At 39.8% G+C, this 19,001-nt stretch overlaps 1 protein-coding gene across 11 annotated transcripts in view; it reads right to left on the reverse strand.

The window, feature by feature from the left end:
* RUNX1T1 (RUNX1 partner transcriptional co-repressor 1) overlaps positions 1–19,001 on the reverse strand; it is a 154,809-nt gene that overhangs the window by 127,221 nt on the left and 8,587 nt on the right. The window contains exon 2 of one of the 11 annotated variants that reach the window (XM_089335514.1): positions 17,476–17,588. The exons of the other annotated variants lie outside the window; for them this stretch is intronic. The gene's annotated coding sequence lies outside the window, so the exon portion shown is untranslated. The remainder of the gene's footprint in view (positions 1–17,475; positions 17,589–19,001) is intronic. 11 annotated transcript variants of the gene reach the window in all.

Here is a 19,001-nt window from a genome sequence, read left to right on the forward strand (position 1 = left end):
GGACAGAATCCGGCGCCCCAACCGGGACTAGAACCCGGTGTGCCGGCGCCGCAAGGTGGAGGATTAGCCTATTGAGCCACGGCGCCGGCTAAGAAGCTAAAATTTTTAACACAATTTGTAATAATGAAGCATCTTTATATAATTGAAAAATTTTAAAGTATTAGTAAAACAATTATTGGTGAATTATTTTACCAAATCTATAGACTTTCACTAACCTATTTTTTCCTCTTTTTTTTTTTTTCCAATTTTCCATTTTTCTTGCTAGACTTGGCAGGTTTAGAATTCATTCATTCATCCATTCACAAATATTTACTGAGTGCCTATTACCTACTACTACTACTACTATTAGTATCATGAACAGGAAATTATCAGCATTTAATTTTTATAATCTATGAAATAAAAGGGTCCAGCACAATCATGTGAACAAAAGGTAGGATTCTCAATTCATGCAAAGAAATAAAGATCTATAAAAGCAATCACAAAACTATTACTAAGGCTGTTGTTATTTTTTGAGATCAGATTACTTCCTGGAAATTAAAATTGATAAGTATATTCTGTTGTATATAAAACAAAGTCTAGTTTCTTAAAAATGCCTTTAAGTGTCACATTATGATCCTGTTTTGATGTACTCCATTGTTTCTTATTGTAGTGTGTGATAACATAAATTCAAGTAAGCATTAAGAAAAATATATTCATAGATAGATATTTCTTAGTTGAGAGTTGCCTTGAAGCTCAAAAAAGATCATTAAAGATAATCAGCTGGCACTTGGAAACATTTTGTTTACTATGAAACCTAAAAATTTTATTAACAAATGATATGGCAAAAATTTCAATAAGAAAATTACCAAGATGCACAGATACACATAAAGATTTCATAAATACTCAAATATTAGGGGCAGGAGAAGGGCACATACAGAGGGAGGGACTAGAAGTAAATACATCTAGATGACAAAAATGATTATTTCTGGAAAATGGACATATGGGTAATTTTTCTACATAATTCTAGCAATTGTGATCTCTAATATTCCTATACCAATGCGAAAACATTTTATAAATAGAGGCTAAACAAACAGTGGGAAAAAGAAGAAAATGAATAGTTTTCTTAAATTCAACCATGTTATATGATAATATTTTGTGCTTCAGCACTCATCAACAAGACATGACAGAGTCTGATAAAAAGTGGATCATGCCCCTGTATAGGCCATGGTTAACCTCCCCTGAACAAATGAAGCAGGTAAAGTACAGACAACCCCTTAGAGCCAACGTCTATTTCTGCTTTCTCATGACTGCTAAATATCAGACTACTATCTGGGTTTATTAACAAAAAGGGTGGAGTGAATTTTTTCAGTCACATAAAATTACCATAAGCATCCTTTAAAAAACAAATTTCCAAATAGAAATGACACCTCAATATAGAATATATTGCTTCACCTTTTACTTTACTTATAATATCCCTTTTAATCAGAGTATTCTGAGATACACAGAAAAAAGTTGGCAAGAAGATGATTTATAAAGTATTTTAAATATACATATTTATGAACTCTTAAAGTGTAATACAGCATACAAATGTATGTTCAAACAATGCACAAGGTAAATCTAAAGCTATCCAGGAGGATTTTCTATTCATGTAACTATTTTACATATGAAACACTATATGACAATTGATAGAAGAAAAGAGCTAATCTTTGGAATTTTCAAGTAATGACTGGAGCACCAAGTTTGTGCTTTATACACACAACACATTAAATGCCCTTATAATATGAAATATCATAAAATAAGTGTAGAGGTAATGAGGAGTGTAAGATATAGGATTAGGTATTTGTGATACCTCCCTGCACAAAAGTATATGTCACATGCAAATGACAATAAAATTTCTTTATATTTAATAAACTGCTTTGTTTGACTCCTTAGCCCTCAAATTTGTAAAACCTTATTCTACAGGAAACATACACTGAGAAAAGTTTAAAAGCTACACTCTACCAAGAGGAGAATGCCTCAAACAATTTGTAGTTCTACAAGAGTGTTATAAAAAAGGCTCAACATGTTGTATTACCATGGAAATTGTGGAAAACATACATTCCCAAACAAATATTACTTTTTCTCAATGGTATGAAGTAATGAAAACCACATGTGTAAATCTGCGATCCGTGCAGTAGTTCAAGCTGCAGCTAATAGAAAATACAGAAAGTGAACTCTGCTATATAAAGGATTCTTGTTACAGAAATATAATGCGAAAACCAGATGCAGACAGAAAACCTTAATCACAGATGGGAATGTAATCACTGGCATACAGAATACTTTTTTGATCAATCTTAACCATATGCGCAATGTATTTATTTTCTAAGGAATGCAATAACTTGAGAGAACCTTCTATTTGAATTCAGTTAACCTCATATTTAGAAGGCTTTTATCTTACTCCTCCATCCCCTCAATGTGTACACTGAGCCAAGGTTTTAAAAGGAAGAGTTGCTGGCCTTGGCAAATCATTCTTCTATCAGTTTATCTTTCAAAAATTTAATAGGATGTAAAGACTACACACATCAGAATCAACCTCAAAAGAGATTAAGTACAGCTCCCCATTACTGTATTTCTCAATCACTGCCAGGAATCCTTTCACTGCCTAAACACATTTCTCTAGAGCATTCTAACAACATTTGGGGCCATTTTACCTTTAGTAAATAATATATAGTTGTTCCAAAAATGAGCATTCAAACACATCTCTTCTTATCTATCAACCTGATTGACTCAGGCCTTAACCCTAACCTTTCTCTTTCCCTTCATAAAAACAATGTATAGTGTAAAGGTTACTCTTTCCACTAACAAAAATACAATTAGCTTTTGTTTCTAGGAAAACTACCACAAAAGGAACCTGGTACAACCTAGCTGACTTAGAAAACATGACATTGTAACTACAGTCCATACAGCTTGCCTCTATCAAACTTCATCACCTCACATATGGGCAATTCTCCCATATCCTACAGGAACCAAGTAGCAGTCAATGGAGCACCAAGTATACCCCAGGACTAATCTCAGCCTCCAAAGGGAAGCAACGGGGCCACCATGTTTGGGTGTCTTCAACACAGGTCTGGTGAACTATGGGTCATTCTCTTAGTTTCCCAAGCTTCCAGGACATACCCTGCTCCAGAATCCCCTCCTCTCTTCCATCTGCTCATCTCCCAAGTACACTCATGGATACACACGGTCCTTAGTCTTGCCCTGCTCTGCAGCCTCCATAACGTGTCACTCATCTGCAGTTTGTGACAGGGCCTTGTCCTTACACAGTGCAGCCTCTAGCCCACCACATGGAATGCTCACCCCACCCTGATGGCTTTGTTTATCAGCCTTGGGCTCTCCCCACAGATGACAGTATGGTCAGCTCCTTCTCAATATGCAGGTCTCCATTCAAGAGCCACCTCCTTAGGGATGCTTTCCCAACAACCCCAAAGGAGGTTCACCACTTCCCTCCCCCTCCACTGCCATCATTCTCACCAACATCGGTTCCTGCCTTCTTTGCATTTACTTGCATGGGCACTGACCTCACCAACTTCTTTATTATCCATCTCCCACCCTGACACCTAAACCATGAGCTATCTGAAAGAGGGTCTGTCTATGTTGCTCATTATCCCCCTCCATACTTGGAACTGCAACCTAAATAAGAAGAAAAGAAAAATGAATCCCATCTGCCTCCTGAAACACCACAGGGACCTGATTCAACCCCTATAATGTTCAAAGCCTTTCCCTGACCTCTCATGGAGCCCATGATCTTTTTCTCTTTAAATTGCAGTGGGGCCGGCGCCGCGGCTCACTAGGCTAATCCTCCGCCTTGCGGCACCGGCACACAGGGTTCTAGTCCCGGTCAGGGCGCCGGATTCTCTCCCGGTTGCCCCTCTTCCAGGCCAACTCTCTGCTGTGGCCCGGGAGTGCAGTGGAGGATGGCCCAAGTCCTTGGGCCCTGCACCAGGATAAGTACCTGGCTCCTGCCATCAGATCAGCGCAGTACGCCGGCCGCAGCGCACCGGCCGCGGTGGCCATTGGAGGGTGAACCAGCGGCAAAAGGAAGACCTTTCTTTCTGTCTCTCTCTCTCACTGTCCACTCTGCCTGTCAAAAAAAAAAAAATTAAAAAAAAATTGCAGTGGGATGGGTGTTTGATGTAGCAGTTAAGACAGCACTTGGGGTGCATACATCCCATAATAGTGCCTGAGTTCAAGTCCTGGTTCCATCCAGAGTCTAGCTTCCTGTTAATGCATACCCTGGGAGGCAGCAGGTGATGGCTCAAGTACTTAGGTCCCTGGTACCCACAGGAGAGACCCAGACTGAATTTCAGGTTTCTTGGGTTAGGTCTGACCCAGTCATGGCTATTGTAGGCATTCGGGGAGTGAACCAAAAGCTGAGACATGTCTTCCTTTCTCTCTCTTTCTCTGCCTTTCAAATTTAAATAAAATTCTTTTTAAAAATTGTAATAATTCTTTTCCTCTATAGCAGGCTCAGCACCCCTTTAGATGCCAGATACGATCAATAGAAAGCCATTCCCATGGGTATTCTGCAGACATCACAGGCCACTCTGCAAACCACCCAGAGCACCAAGGGCTGTGAGGCCAGCCTTCACAGGATCCACAGTGGCACGTGTGATTGAGAACCACAGCACGCAAGTGCATACAACCTTTAAGGTGTCAAGGTACACTCACAGGTTGTGTGCATATATGCATCTCTCAATTGTTCCTCAGCTGTTGTAGGAAAGAGATGTCATCTGATTTCTCTTACACCTTCCGACCCTACACTGATCACTGACACGCTCTACTGATTCTGTTGGGAGGGCCACAAGGGTGTGGCCACATGCATCCAACAATGCAAATGCTCACACCCACAGCCTAGCACAGCACCGGGCACACAGAGCTACCGACTCAGCATGGATGTGAGAACAAGAGAATGAATGGTAACAGCACACTAGCTGGTCTTTCGTCAAGCCTCGTCCCCTAACTGTGCTAAGGCATTATTTCAAAATCCTGCCAAAGGCACTTTTGAGGAACAAACCAATCAGAAGGCAGATGACCAACCCATGGTTATTTATGTCAAATCAACAATATAGTATTACAGTGAGGAAACAGACGAGGCAAGTCTCAATGGTAGAAAGTTCTCAAACACCTCCTCTGTTCTAGATGCGTAACAGAGATATACTGATTTACACAGATCTTACCAGCTTCTGCATTAACTGTCTCCTTCCCTGACCCCTAAACTATGAACTGTCTGAAAGCTCCTCCCCTTACTTACCAGGCATTTGACCTTGGACAAGTCACGTAACCTCTCTAAGCCTCAGATTGAAATCTCTACAGTAGAATCATAATACCTACCTCACTAGCATGTTAGGAAAAGACAAAACTTGTCAAGTACCTATCTCAGTGTTTCCAGTGGAAGCACTGTTCTACCCAAGGAGCTGAGTTCCTACTGTCTGGTACTAGAAAGGTGGTAGAATCTATTTTATTATGATGATTCAAAGCTCTAGAAAAAAAGCAGATTGCTGTTCAAAGATGACAATATAATCATAATATTTCCTTTTGGAAAGACATTACTATACTACCTAGTGATAAAAATAAAGCATCTTGGCCGGCGCCGCGACTCTCTTAGCTAATCATCCTCCTGCAGCACCAGCATCCCAGGTTCTAGTCCCGGTCGGGGTGCCGGATTCTGTCCCGGTTGCTCCTCTTCCAGTCCAGCTCTCTGCTGTGGCCCGGGAGTGCAGTGGAGGATGGCCCAAGTACTTGGGCCCTGCATCCGCATGGGAGACCAGGAGGAAGCACCTGGCTCCTGGCTTTGGATCGGTGCAGCGCCGGCCGTAGCAGCCATTTGGGGGGTGAACCAATGGAAGGAAGACCTTTCTCTCTGTCTCTCTCTCTCTCACTGTCTAACTCTACTGTTAAAAAAATAATAAAATAAAATAAAATAAAATAAAATAAAATAAAATAAAATAAAGCATCTTGGGGCTGGCGCTGTGGTGTATTGGGTGAAGCCACCACCTGAAGTGCTGGCATCCCATATGGGTGTCGGTTTGAGTCCTGGCTGCTGCATTTCTGATCCAGCTCTCTGCTATGGCCTGGGAAAACAGAAGATGATCCAAGTCCTTGGGCCCCTGCACCCTTGTGGGAGACCTGGAAGAAGCTCCTGGCTCCTGGCTTCAGATCAGCCCAGCTCCAGCTATTGGGGCCATTTAGGGAGTGACCCAACAGATGAAAGACCTCTCTCTCTCCCTCCCTCTCTCTCTCTCTGCAACTCTGCCTTTCAAATAAATAATTTTTTTTTAAAAAAGCATCTATTATCACTTGACAAAACCAACATATAAGGGATTTCAAAAATTTAATGACAATGCATATTATGAAAAAGCTATGCATCAATTTCAAAAATTTTGCACCAAAAATAAGCTTGTTTTAATTTCATTTTTTCCATGAATTTCTTGCAGTACCTTCATATGTGGAAGTAAAAAGTGCTCATCCTAAAACACTGTGGAGTAACAAAGAAAATATCACAAGCTAATATTTTGTGATTCCATTTTTTCCTTATCTAATTTCATCTGTGCAAGACCATCTCTAGGGGATAAGTGAAGAGAGAACCAATTATTTCCAAAGACTGGTTTCTCCAAATAAAGGCATCTGTTCCATGCCAGCAACTTTCACATAAAAGAGAAATGAGACTTTGGAAGTATCTGCATTCATGGTCAATGGTCACAGATCTAAAGACGCTGCTACACCTCTGCAGCTGCAAACAGGGTCTGCTTGCTGCTTCTTATCAGCTGATCGCTCTCCCTTGCCTCTTCTCCTGTGTCCCCTCTTCTTTCCTCATTCCCTCCTCTCTTGTTTGCAGAAATTTGCAAACATATGATGTTTCATTTTCACTTTAAACAGTAACTTTTCTAAGTGCAATGGAAGTTCTTGATAGTCTTCCCATTTCCACTTTTTAAAAAAATTTATTTATTGAAAGGAAGAATTACGGGGGCGGGGGGGGGAGGGAAAGAGAGAAAGAGAGATGATCTATCCACTGGTTCATTCTGCAAATAGCCCCAATGGCAGGAGTTGGGCCAGGCAGAAGCCAAGAGCCTGGAACTCCATCCGAGTCTCCGATGTGGGTTGTAGAGGGACAAGCAGTCAGGCCATGTTCTGCTGCTTTCCCAGGCACATCAGCTGGGAGCCTGATCAGAAGTGGAGCAGCTGGGACTAGAACCAGTGCCCATATGGGATGCCAGCATAGCAAGCAGCAGTTTAATTCGCTGCACCACAATACCAGACCCCATTTCTAATTTAACATCATTTCCACCTACACTTGGTATGTCTGGGCTGCATTACGAGGGAGATTTCCTGGGTGATGATATTTGAAGAATTCCCAGGAACTGTTAGTAAATACTGAAATAGGAGGGATGCCTTGTAGTAAGAAAAGCTAAGTTCAGACATTGCCCCGCTACTCATGCAGGGTCCTCCTAGGCCACTAACTAGACCTCTCGGAGTGACTTAGCGAAATGAGTTCACTCCCAAGTGAGTATGAAACAAGATAATCTGTGAATCTCCCTTCAGTATGCTTCCTCCCCATACATATCTGTCTGAATCTGCTCAGTCATTTGCATTAAGAAACTGAAGACTGCCCTCCTGAAATTTCCTCCTCCAGTGGCTATCTGACCTGAAGTGAAAACAGTGAAACGCTTCACCCTTTTCTCTATTTTGAGTGACAGAGTCTTAGGCTGAGCTGGACAGACAAGTTCCAGGGTCTGGTACCATCCCTAGTGTTCAGGCTGCTTTATCTGGCAATAGAACAGTTGGAATCTCACGCAATCTCAGAGAGTCAAGACTAGATGGGCAGAGAGGGTGATGCAAGAGTAGGTGGGAGCCTCGGGATCTTCCTGGAAAACAGAAAGTGGGGGAAGAGACTTCCTGGCAATTGAGGAATAACCTGAGGGTATATGGTAGAAAAACACTGAAGCCACTGTAATGTTCTTTAGCCTGATTTGAGCCCCTGATGAAAAGATAGTTCCATTTCTTAAAGATGTCCACATGCACAAAATTTTGCTAACAATTTCAGAGAACTCATACTTTACAAAACCCCATTTTTTATTTGGGGTAAAAAATCAATGAAAACAGATAAAGATGCATATCTGTGAATGTTCAAGAGGCTTGATCACTTTACAGTTAGACCTGAAGTTAATCCTGTAGATGGGAGATCTTTTTTTATTTTTGGTGGAGGGGAAGTAGACTTGGTTTTGTTTTATTGTATTTTATGATGTTTTTGTTGTTGTTGTTGCTACATCTTACAAGCCAAAATATGGCAGCAATAAAGCATGCCATCTATGATAAGAGAACACAAGAGAGGGATCAAAATGGAAAGAAACTGAGGAAAAAAATAACATGCTGCTGGAACCAAAGACTTCATTTCGGCCTTAGCAATGAAATGTTTCAGGACAGATAAAGTAAATAACTTGAGTTTAAGTTATGGGTTTTCCATAAATATTTTTAAAAAGCATCAAAAGGTATTCCAAGTGTTCCAGACTCCCACTTCCAAGAAAGTTACAAACCAGCAGAGATGTCTGAATGGTGCAGGTGGTGGCAGAGTTGGGTGTGATAAACACTGTCTTTGGCTAAGACATGCCATAAAGGTTTTAGGAAGTTTCCCCAGAGGTTCAGGAAATGACAGTAGGCCAGGCTTGGGGTTCCTCTGAAAGGAGCTTTAGGAGCTCAGGCATAAAGGCATGGAAAAACCCAGGGTCCTAAGAGAAGGCTGAGAGGCCTAGGAACAACTGGTCCAGCAGAGGTGTGCTCTGTACCTCCAGGTGTCAATGTCAGAGTCTCCACTGGGTATTTACTGAAAGAAAGAATGGCTAGGAAGACAAGATGTTATAGGAGGTTTCTAGAAGGAAGTGGCTGTCAGTTCCAACATGGTCAAGTCGGATGCCAGAAAGAAGCAAACCTTTGTGGAGGCTGTCACTTCACGTCATCCTCACCACAGCCTCAGGAGGCTATGCCTGTAGGTGGAGATGAGAATTCTTTCTAGGTGAAGAAGGGTAGCAGAACAAGATGACACTAGTGGCAAAGCCCTTGGGAGCTGGGTCTTGTCACCACCACACTCTACTGCCTTCTGGCAGAGAACAGCATTATTTTCTCCCAGAGGGAGCCAATCCCAGACTCACACTGTAGTCTGCAACTTTGCAGCAGGTAATATGGGAACAAGATTTCCAAAAGACTCAAGAGTACTAACGGATGCAAAGCAAGGAAGCTCCTGCCTACCACCACTGCCTGGTCCCTACTTCCTTCCCCCAAAGCAAACACTATTGTCAAATTCTTGTATATATTCCCACAAGTAGAGTTCCACACATGTTGTGTATAATGTAGCATTCTAAATATATTCTTCTCCTTCCTTTTCTGCACTTAACAAGATATCTTAGCAAGGATTCTCTACGGGCACATATGAATCATTCTTATTCTTTAAAAAAAAAAGACTTTGTGCTGACATTCTTTTTTAACTGTTAATAATTTTTATCAAGAACAACTGACAACAAAGGGGGAAAAGTCTTTTAAAAATATGATTTTGAAAGATTTAATAACAAAACCACAAACCTCAAATTTAGTTAAAGTTAAAAAAGTAAAAAAGATTGCCAGTATGTTTTCAAATTAAATTACAACAATAGACAAAACAAGGCAAAGACCTTGAAATAATATTATCTTAGTAAACCACTCCCTGAAATTCCTTATATAGGTAGATTTTCCCACTGTTTCTTCCCATAAATAAAGTTTCTTAAATGAGGGACAACTAATGGTGAGAAATTTAACAGTGAGGATTTAATACTGCCTCTTAACATAAAAAAGATTCCTGTACTTTGAATGTGAAGCCTCCACTTAAAACATGCTCTTGCACATGATAGTATTTTGGGTACTATCTGCTGACTATAAAATATGTACAGACAAATTTCTATTAAATTCAGCAATATTTCAATGCATTTTTTCTTTTCATTTATAGTAGAGATGAAAAATGTCATGGCATTGAAAAGTATTTGTTCTACAGACAATGCTTGGGATATGGAGTGAATCAATTTGGGCTCAAAGGCCAAGAGTATTGAGTTCAGGATCCAGCAACACCTGATTTTCAAGATTTACCTCTGCTTTCACCAACTATTTCTTAACTCCTTATTACAACTTTTCCACTTTGCTTCTTCTACACAATGTTTGAATTGAAGAAGTTTTGTAAGTTATCCTTCAGACAAATTTCCAATGTTTTGGAATATATGAAACAGGATAGGAAAGGAATCTAATGGTTCAGATTCCAGCACACCTGACCACCTCTTGGTGTCCCACATGCAAAAAGTACCTGCAAAGGGGAAACTCAGAGCAGTTTGAAATCTGTGCAAGGAGCCAAAACACATGAGGGAGTCAAATCCCAAAGAGGTCAGTAATAAATCCTCTGTTGAAAAATGAGAGTGCATTCATTTTATAAGGAACATCTACCACTGGATAGCCCTGTCACCATCTCCCCAGTGTAGCTGGAACCACAGGAACTCCTGGAGCTTGGGTGCACAAGTGGATTCTCAGGCTCCTCTCTCGAGCTGTGAGTCTATCAGTCTGCAGTAGTTTGCCCCCTAAGCAAACACCCAAAGTGATTCCCAAGTTCTAGTAAGTTGAGTGTACTTGACACTTCATCTACTTTGTCAACCCTTTCCTTTCTGTAAACTCAGCTCTTCATCCAAGATCTAATTAATTTTTTCCTTTGCAATGCCCCTTGCATCTGCCCCTTCTTTCTGGTCCTACAAACACAATGCTGATCACTCTTCTGCAATATCTAAGATGTAAACCACTGCGACAAATTTCCAATCCAGCCCGGACCTCCAGCCTCTCTCCTACCTCCCACTATCAGGATCAATGTCATCAGCTCAACTCTTCAGAAACACAACTCTAGTAGGGTCCAAGATTTCCTATTGCTTAGCACAATTTTGTTTTTACTTCAGTTTTATTAAGATCTGCTTACCATGGCATCCTTTGTCCAAAATAAGTTCTACTAGAAAATCTAATCTATAAGGCAATTTATTATAAAAGCAGAGTTATTCTGGTTTTACTGTAGTAAGGGCATTGATGAAAGGATCTGTTCTCAATCTGTATACCCTCCATACCAGTTTTTCTAACTTCTGGGCAATTCAGAAGATGAAAAATAAATGAAAATGCTTGACATTCAAGACATTTACAATCTTTCTATTCTTATTCCCTACAAATCATTCATCAGTCCTTTGTTCTGCAGCCTCATTCATTAACTTATTCTCTCTCCACCACTCCCCTACCACACCCCACATCCACGTTTGGGTTTCTGTACTTCCCATTCATTCTTTTAATTTACCATGATCTCATTACAATAACTTTGTCTTGATAAATCCTGCCTGTCTCCAGACAAATTTAAATTCCATCTCACTCCTGCCCATAAAATCTCAATTGCTGTATCTGTAATGAGCAAGTGATCAAGTCCCCACCATCTTGATAGCTGGTTAATTTGTCCTGAGTGGGTTTACCATCCAGTGGGAACTACCCAAACTACCTGCCCTGTATCTCCACCTAAGGCAAAACTTCAGTAAGCACTTATTAAATATCTGTCAATTTACTTCAGATTCACTCCCAAGAGAAAACATTTCACTTTTCTTCCAGATACTCTATACCAGTCCTTACTAGGGTTACAAAAATAGCATGTGATTTTCCTTAATCCATTATGTCCCACTGTCCTATGTAGAGAACACCTTTACAGACTTAAAATGGAGCAATAAGTATACCACTTATGGTAACTTTAAAATAATAGTGTGTCATTGAAATAGTTGTAGAATTGAAAACCTGGGACTTAATGGGTTAAAGTCATCAAACTACACTTAAAGCATTGTTCATTTTACTGCTGTTCCTTTCTATTTCCCTCTGCTATTTTCTATCTGCTCTCTCAGCCAACTCAAAGGTTAACCTGGACACATCAATGGAGACGGATCACATTTCCTTTCCCTTGAGACCTGAAATGACCTACCTTCCCCTATTTAAACAAAAGGAAGAGACTTCATTGTCCACATTTATTTCCCATCAGAGGTCGAATGTAGATCCTGTTTCTAAATAAGTCTCACTAGAGATGAGAATGAAAACGTGTGACAGGTGGACAAAGGGGCTAGGGAGTAAAGAACCTTTCTTGTCTGACACACAATAAAAGTTACAGAACCCTAACAGTCACTTAGAAAGAACACTTTCACAGGAAAGAAGGATTACTATGTCAGTCTGATAAACACCACAGTTCCAGTCCCAATATCATCTGCTGTTCCTCCCAGCTGTGTTTGCTCATCACTGTGTACATAACATATGCATAGACTCAGAAAATAAACTAGCAGTCTTTAATGACCTGTCTTACTACTTTCATCTTCCTAGATCTTGAGGTTAGGGGAAGGGGTATACAGTATTTCTAGATAGGCTAGCCAAGTTCCTAAAACTCTGTATGGAAAGCATAACTTGTACCACACTTACAGCTGGCTTTCCAGTGTCTGATATTACACTTGCCAAAGCAAATGTGCATTTGAAATACTTTCTGTGTTGTGCTGTGCTATATTTCTGGCACTATCATGTGTGCCAACCCTGAGAAGGTATCATAATTTATCTACTTTCCTAATATCATTAGGCTCTGGTCTCATACTCAAGTGTTACTAGGTGAATTCCTGAAAAAGTCCAAGAGTCCTCCCAAATACTCTTATAACATCTTACAGCTAGTTCTCCCTCATACTGTGCTAATTATCTTATCACCAAGGCCATGTCTAGCTCATCACTGCTTTGACACTGCTTGCCTTCATGCTATTAGTGGCCACCTAGCTCTTGAGCTTCTTTAGACAAACTGCTGTTACATCTCCTGGTAATATTTTCTCTAATGGAATATTCAATCCGATAAGTCAAGTGCCAACTAAGAGCTCACAACATACACAAGTATACTTGTAAGACATTCTCCTCTGTGGCAAAGAACATTAATTTGGCTTCCCAGTGAACTCTGAATACCAATGCAAAGATTTTCTATAGCCCATGCCTTCTGTTTCTAATTACAGGTGAAAATAACATTAGTCTAATCCCTGCCAATCAGACATTCCTAGTAAACAGTAGAAGTTTCCAATGCCATCACAGATGATGACTAAGTGCTTACTTTGAACAAATCAGAGTGACGTAATACCTCCTAAATTGCAAAAAATCCCAGTTGTGGTTCACTATTCTAATTTCACCAATTAGAAACAAACTTCTAATAAGGTGTATATTTTAACCTCCTACAACAATTTTCAAAACTAAAGGAAAAATACAGAATCAAAGTGCTATTAGTAATAACTGGATTTCACTGTGTTAGAAATAATAGCAGACTGTTTTTTCAAAGAAAAAAGGACAATTTTTCAGTCTTTTTTCCTGCAGGCCTGATCCCTAGAGATGGACGTTTGATAAAATGGTTAAGATGCTGCTCGAAACACCAGCTTCTCATCTCAGAGTTCCTGGATGTACGTTCTGGCTCTGCTCTCAATTCCAGGCTCTTGCTAATATACACCCAAGGAGGCAGCAGGTGATGGTTCAAGTATTTGTGTCCCTGCCACTCATTTGGGAAACCTGGCTTTAGCTTGGCTCACCCTTATCTGTTGCAGGCATTTAGGGAGTGAACCAGAAGATGGAAGATCTGTCTCTGTCTCCTTCATTTTCAAACAAACTGAAAATATTATTAAAAAAAATTCCTAACCAAAGGCTAAAACACCCTTGTTCACTTTAATAAACTATTACCAAATTGTCTTCAAAACTGGGTTAAAGAGATCATTTTTCTAAATTTCTCAAGTGACTTGGATCCAAACAGTGAGACTCTAGGTTATAGTGAATGCCTGGTAAGCACAACCTAGTTCCATCAGCTTAGATTCTTGCCTCTCTCTACTACCAGGTACCAAGGCCATCGTGCTGTCTAGTAACAAAGGGAAAAGCATAAAAGCTACTTTCGTTGAACAAAATAAAATCTTTAGTTCTTCCACTGCATATGCAGGTTCATTACTCCACCATTTGCCTCTGAAGAGGTACAGTCATGCCTGAAATTTCAGACAATCATCTAAGGTCCTGGATTGCTATGGGAAGAAAGTCTCCCCACTCCTAATGCCTCTTCTTTATAGTAGAAGAGAGTGGAAAGACAGTGATGGTCTGAGTAGACCCATTTTCCAGTTGTATGGCACTGACAATGGCCTCTCACCTCAAATCTAGAATCAAAAATATAAATAATGCTTTCAGTCTCCTAGCCATGGAACATGCTCAAAAGCCTACTCCCAGTATAGACTTGCACAGGAGAGCTGGGAAGCCTACACAGCCCTGAGTCCCTTCATCTTCTTCCTAAGGAATTCACCTCAGGGCCGCCGGGACACACCCCAGGTCACCCAACAAATCAGTCACTAACCCAGAAAGGGGATCCCAGTTTGCCTGTGAGTCAGCAGACTACACACTCACACCTGCATCCTACTTTTTTGATGACAGAAATGGGTGCTGTGCTCTACAACTAATTATCAACTTTTTCTTCAACAGTAAAACATGGTGAATTCCTCTTAGGTTTTCAGGAAGTTGGGCCTGGCCTACTGGGAGATACTGAGATCAAAATATAGTCACTAACTGGGATGAGACAAACATCAGGGATTAAAGACACTGGGCAGAAGACAACTCTGTGAGTTCAATAAGGGCAGTAGATGGATTCCTCATAGCCTCAGTGGAGTGGTGGGATGGAGATATTCTGTAACAGAGACACCTGTATTAGGAGGTAGTGAGGAATGCAGACTGGCACATCCTTGCAGCATACAAGAACATGTCAGCTAGTGGTCAACATAGACTCCTAGGTAGGGGCTAGAAGCAGTGAGGAAGAAGTAAAAAGAAACTATCAGAGCCAGTGTTGTGGCACAGCAGGTTAAGGCTCCACCTGCAGTGCCAACAACCCATATAGGCGTTGGTTCATGTCCCAGCTGCTCCACTTCCAATCCAGCTCCCTGCTAATGCACCTAAGACAGCAGCGGAGAATGGCCCAAGACCTGGGCCTCTGCCACTCATGTGGGAGATCTAAAAGAAGCTCTTGGCTACTGGCTTCAGTCTGGCCCAGCCCCAGATGTTGCAGCCATTTGGGGAGTGAACCAGCAGATGGATCTCGATCTCGATCTCGATCTCTCTCTCTCTCTCTCTCTCTCTCTCCCCCTCTCCTTCTCACCTCTCTAACTCTGCCTTTCAAATAAATAAATAAATAAATGTTTTAAAAAAAATCAAGTCAGATATTCAGAGAGTAAGAACCTAATTATTAGAACTCAGGCACAAAGTGGGTCATCAATTTCAGGAACACATAAAAACCTCAATTTTGTGAATTGGGGCAAAAAGTCAAGTCCAAAGAATAACAATGGCCAAAGTCTTTCAGTGATGGGCTGGAGTTCTTCAAAAGGAAGAAAGTGAACTGGTTAATCCTCAGGTGTTAATCAGTAGTAATCAGTCATAAACATGTATATGAATGTTAAAGTCAGTCTCATAGTAAGTTCGTAATGCTTTTTCTTACGCTCTCTCCCTCTGTCTCTCTCTCCAAAGCCCAGCAAGTATGTGGCAGCCCTTGAAAGCCCAAAGCACACAGAGAAGTGGTCTGTGCCCCAGGTGTTAGAAGACTAATGAACTCAGTCAATCACACACCCCAAGGCACTTAGATGTGCTCAGACTGTCGGAGACACAATAGGAAAACTTTACATAGGTGCTCTTTGCTTTCCTCTTCCACAGGATCTATATTCTAAAGATCTTATTCACCCAAATACTGATTTACCTTAGAGACCCTGATCAATAGGAAACCTACAACAAATGACTACTTTATTCCTTCATGAATTGCATTACACAGAAGATCACAACTGGAATGATCAAACCAGGAGATTTGAGGTTGGTCGCACTCAATCACTGAAAATGTTAATGGGTAGCATTGATGGCTTTAGATGTTTACAAACAAGAGGGTCCTATACCTTAAACATCAACCACAGGGCATTACTTTATCAGTGGTGGTGATGTAAGAGGCTGGACATCAGTTCATGAAGAACGAACACTTTGAAAAGAGCAAGAAGCCCCTCTCTGATTGTGTCATGGCTTCAATACAGAATGCTTCAGCGCAAAAACAACTGATGAGAAGATCACATCCCAGTGCTGGCATTGTGTCTGTGCACTTCCCAACACTGCTATAGGATTCAGCATCTTCTCCTGAGAGCGGCAAAGTGCTTGGTGCTACACCAGGGAATAGACCCACATGGTGCCCAGCTCCCTTTAAAATAAGCCAGCACAACCTGTCACATTTGAATGTTGTTTGGGCTTCAAATTGGAAATTACATACATTCCTTAAAAACCTTATTCTTTGGACAGCTACATACAGGTACTCATAAGAACACTCAATACTGTTCTTCTATCTACCTCTTATTTTGAGTTGGTGTTTCCAGAGAAACACTGTACTTCTTAATATCAAGCATACTAATGGGTCAATATCTGTCTTATCCATTCTTGAGATATACTGGGCTTATCCATGAAGAGTATGCCTGGCAACTCAAGTGTGAAGCCACAAGCTACACAGCTAATTGATCCTAAGCAGTGATCAGGTCTCACCCTGGACAAATTACTATGGCCACAAGTCAAGCCAGCTGCAATCAAGGATGGAATCAATATTGAACCTTATTCACATTTCATCAGTCTTCCTTCTGTGTTAGCTCTCTAGGTCCATAATTCACATGTGTAGCATTGCCATCCACGTTCTCATTAGAGGGATAAAGTGTTATTGTTATTATTTAAGATTAATTGAAGTTTCATTTTTAATTAATACTAGATGATTTTTTAAAAATGTCTTTCCCAGAAATGTCACTAGTAAAATGCATCCAATTTCTCTCTAATGTAGTGCTTTCCCTGTCCATAAAACTTATTTGATTAGCAGTACTATAGAAGCTAAAGCTTTTGTATGCAGGCACTCAAGCATAATTTAATCATTTTATTTAAGCATGAAAAAAATTATTCTGAAAGCCCTGTTAGGTAAAATATCCCTGATTAGTTTAAACTTACATTTGCAGGTATGTTAAAGGTGAAATAAATCACAGAATGCTCAGTATGCAATGGAATAGTGTTAACTTTGTTACAATAGTCAGCAGTAAGTTAAAAATTGTAGTATTAGAGAATGTAAGGAATAACTATCTCATTTTAAATGAATATATTTCAAAAGGTTATTTTAAAATAAATTTTGTTTTGTACAAACCCTTTTTACATTACCAGAATTTTCACCTATGGAAACCTCTTTTATACTCCAACAAGATGAGGTCCTAATTGCATAATACCATTTATCTGCTGAGGATAAAAGTGCCAACAAATGAAAATGCACATTAGGCAAGAGATTGTCAGAATAGAAAATTGGTTTTTTTATTTTTTTATTTTTTTTGTTTTTTTGTTTTTAAATAACCCACTCACATTAACAAAAGACTGCAGTAGCTTCCAAATTATAGGTTGTTATTTTTAGTGGAAGTAGTTCAATATTCATATTGGAGCAGATGTAGCAGTTTAACAAAACAGCTCTTCAAATCCTGCACAAATTGAAAACAGGAAAACTGATTGCATTTTCTCTTATCACTTTCCTTTTCTGAATTGACACTTTTGGCCTTCTGAAAATTTACACATGGCTTTCATCTCAACAGCACCTGCTGATCAAATAGAAACCTAACATTTTCATGAAAATGGTATAAAGGACTAGTTTTGTTCTAAACACTGCCAAGGGCATCAGTTGCCTACTTGATGGCAACAATTGCTGTGTATAAGTCATATTCATAATAGCTTTATATTTTCATTAAACTTTTAAAGAAATATGTTAAGTCTCTTCTGGCTTTTTTCCATATCCACTTTTTATATGGTTCAAATATCTTTCACTCAGTGTCTAATACTTAGCTTTATTATGCAAAGACTATGCAAAATATGTGAAAGGTAGAGCACACTAAGAATGCGGAATACTTACTATTTTCTGCACTTCTACTTGAACAATATATATGTATATTATGTATAATACATATTATATATACATATTACTGTCTATGTATGCACATGAGTGTAAAATATTTACATTTAATATTCTACCCACCAAAAGCAAACTGGAAACCAAAAAGTCATTGTCAGGCCCTATTTTTGAAGGGAACTTACACATTCTTTTATCACAAATAGATCTGGCAGGTGCTTGCAGGTTGAGTGCTCCAGACTGGAGAAGAACGGACATTATTCAAGCACAAGCTGGTCAACTAAACAAAGTGACTGACTACTCACTGTAAAGACTTCCAGGGAAGCTAAAGGTAAATCTTAAAAATGAGTATTCTTATATGCAAAATATGCAAGCTTGCTAACAAGGTTGCTTTCCAGATTTTTAAATAGAGGCACTCCACATAGTTCCCTGTAACATCCAATTCTGGTTAAAATTAATGATGCTCCTAAGACATGCTATCTGTCAGTTTCTTAGCCAAAAAATACTCTAGCCCTTCTGAAGGATTCCAGGCTGTCCTTTCCCATTCTGCCTGGGTGATAAGGGAACCTGAAGGCAGAAATGACATACAGTAATATATGTGCCACTCTGACCAGTTGGTCTGTGAATTTCAGTGTTTCATCATGCTCACTGAGGCAACAGCAAACCTGAAATGTCAATATGCTCAGTCAATGGAAGTAAAATAATGGGACTCTATTGTCTTACCCAATCGATCTGCCGCTGTCAACAAGGAAACATGCCCCTCTGGCTTTAAACAAATTTTAATTAGGCTTTTAGTTACCAGATCATATCTATCTACCTATGGAAACACCTATCTTAACAATACATAGAAGGCAACACATTCATTTTGTCTACCTTTATTCTAAGAACCTTCTAAAGTTGCTATCATTTTTTTGAAATACATTTATGAGTCAATAAAATATCTTAAAAAAAAAAAAAACTGACTCGAAGCAAAAAAAATTTTTTTTTTCAT

The sequence above is a fragment of the Oryctolagus cuniculus genome, chromosome 6 (genome assembly GCF_051225735.1).
Source record: "Oryctolagus cuniculus isolate XC-2025 breed Fujian yellow rabbit chromosome 6, ASM5122573v1, whole genome shotgun sequence".
Classification (NCBI taxonomy): Eukaryota; Metazoa; Chordata; class Mammalia; order Lagomorpha; family Leporidae; genus Oryctolagus; species Oryctolagus cuniculus.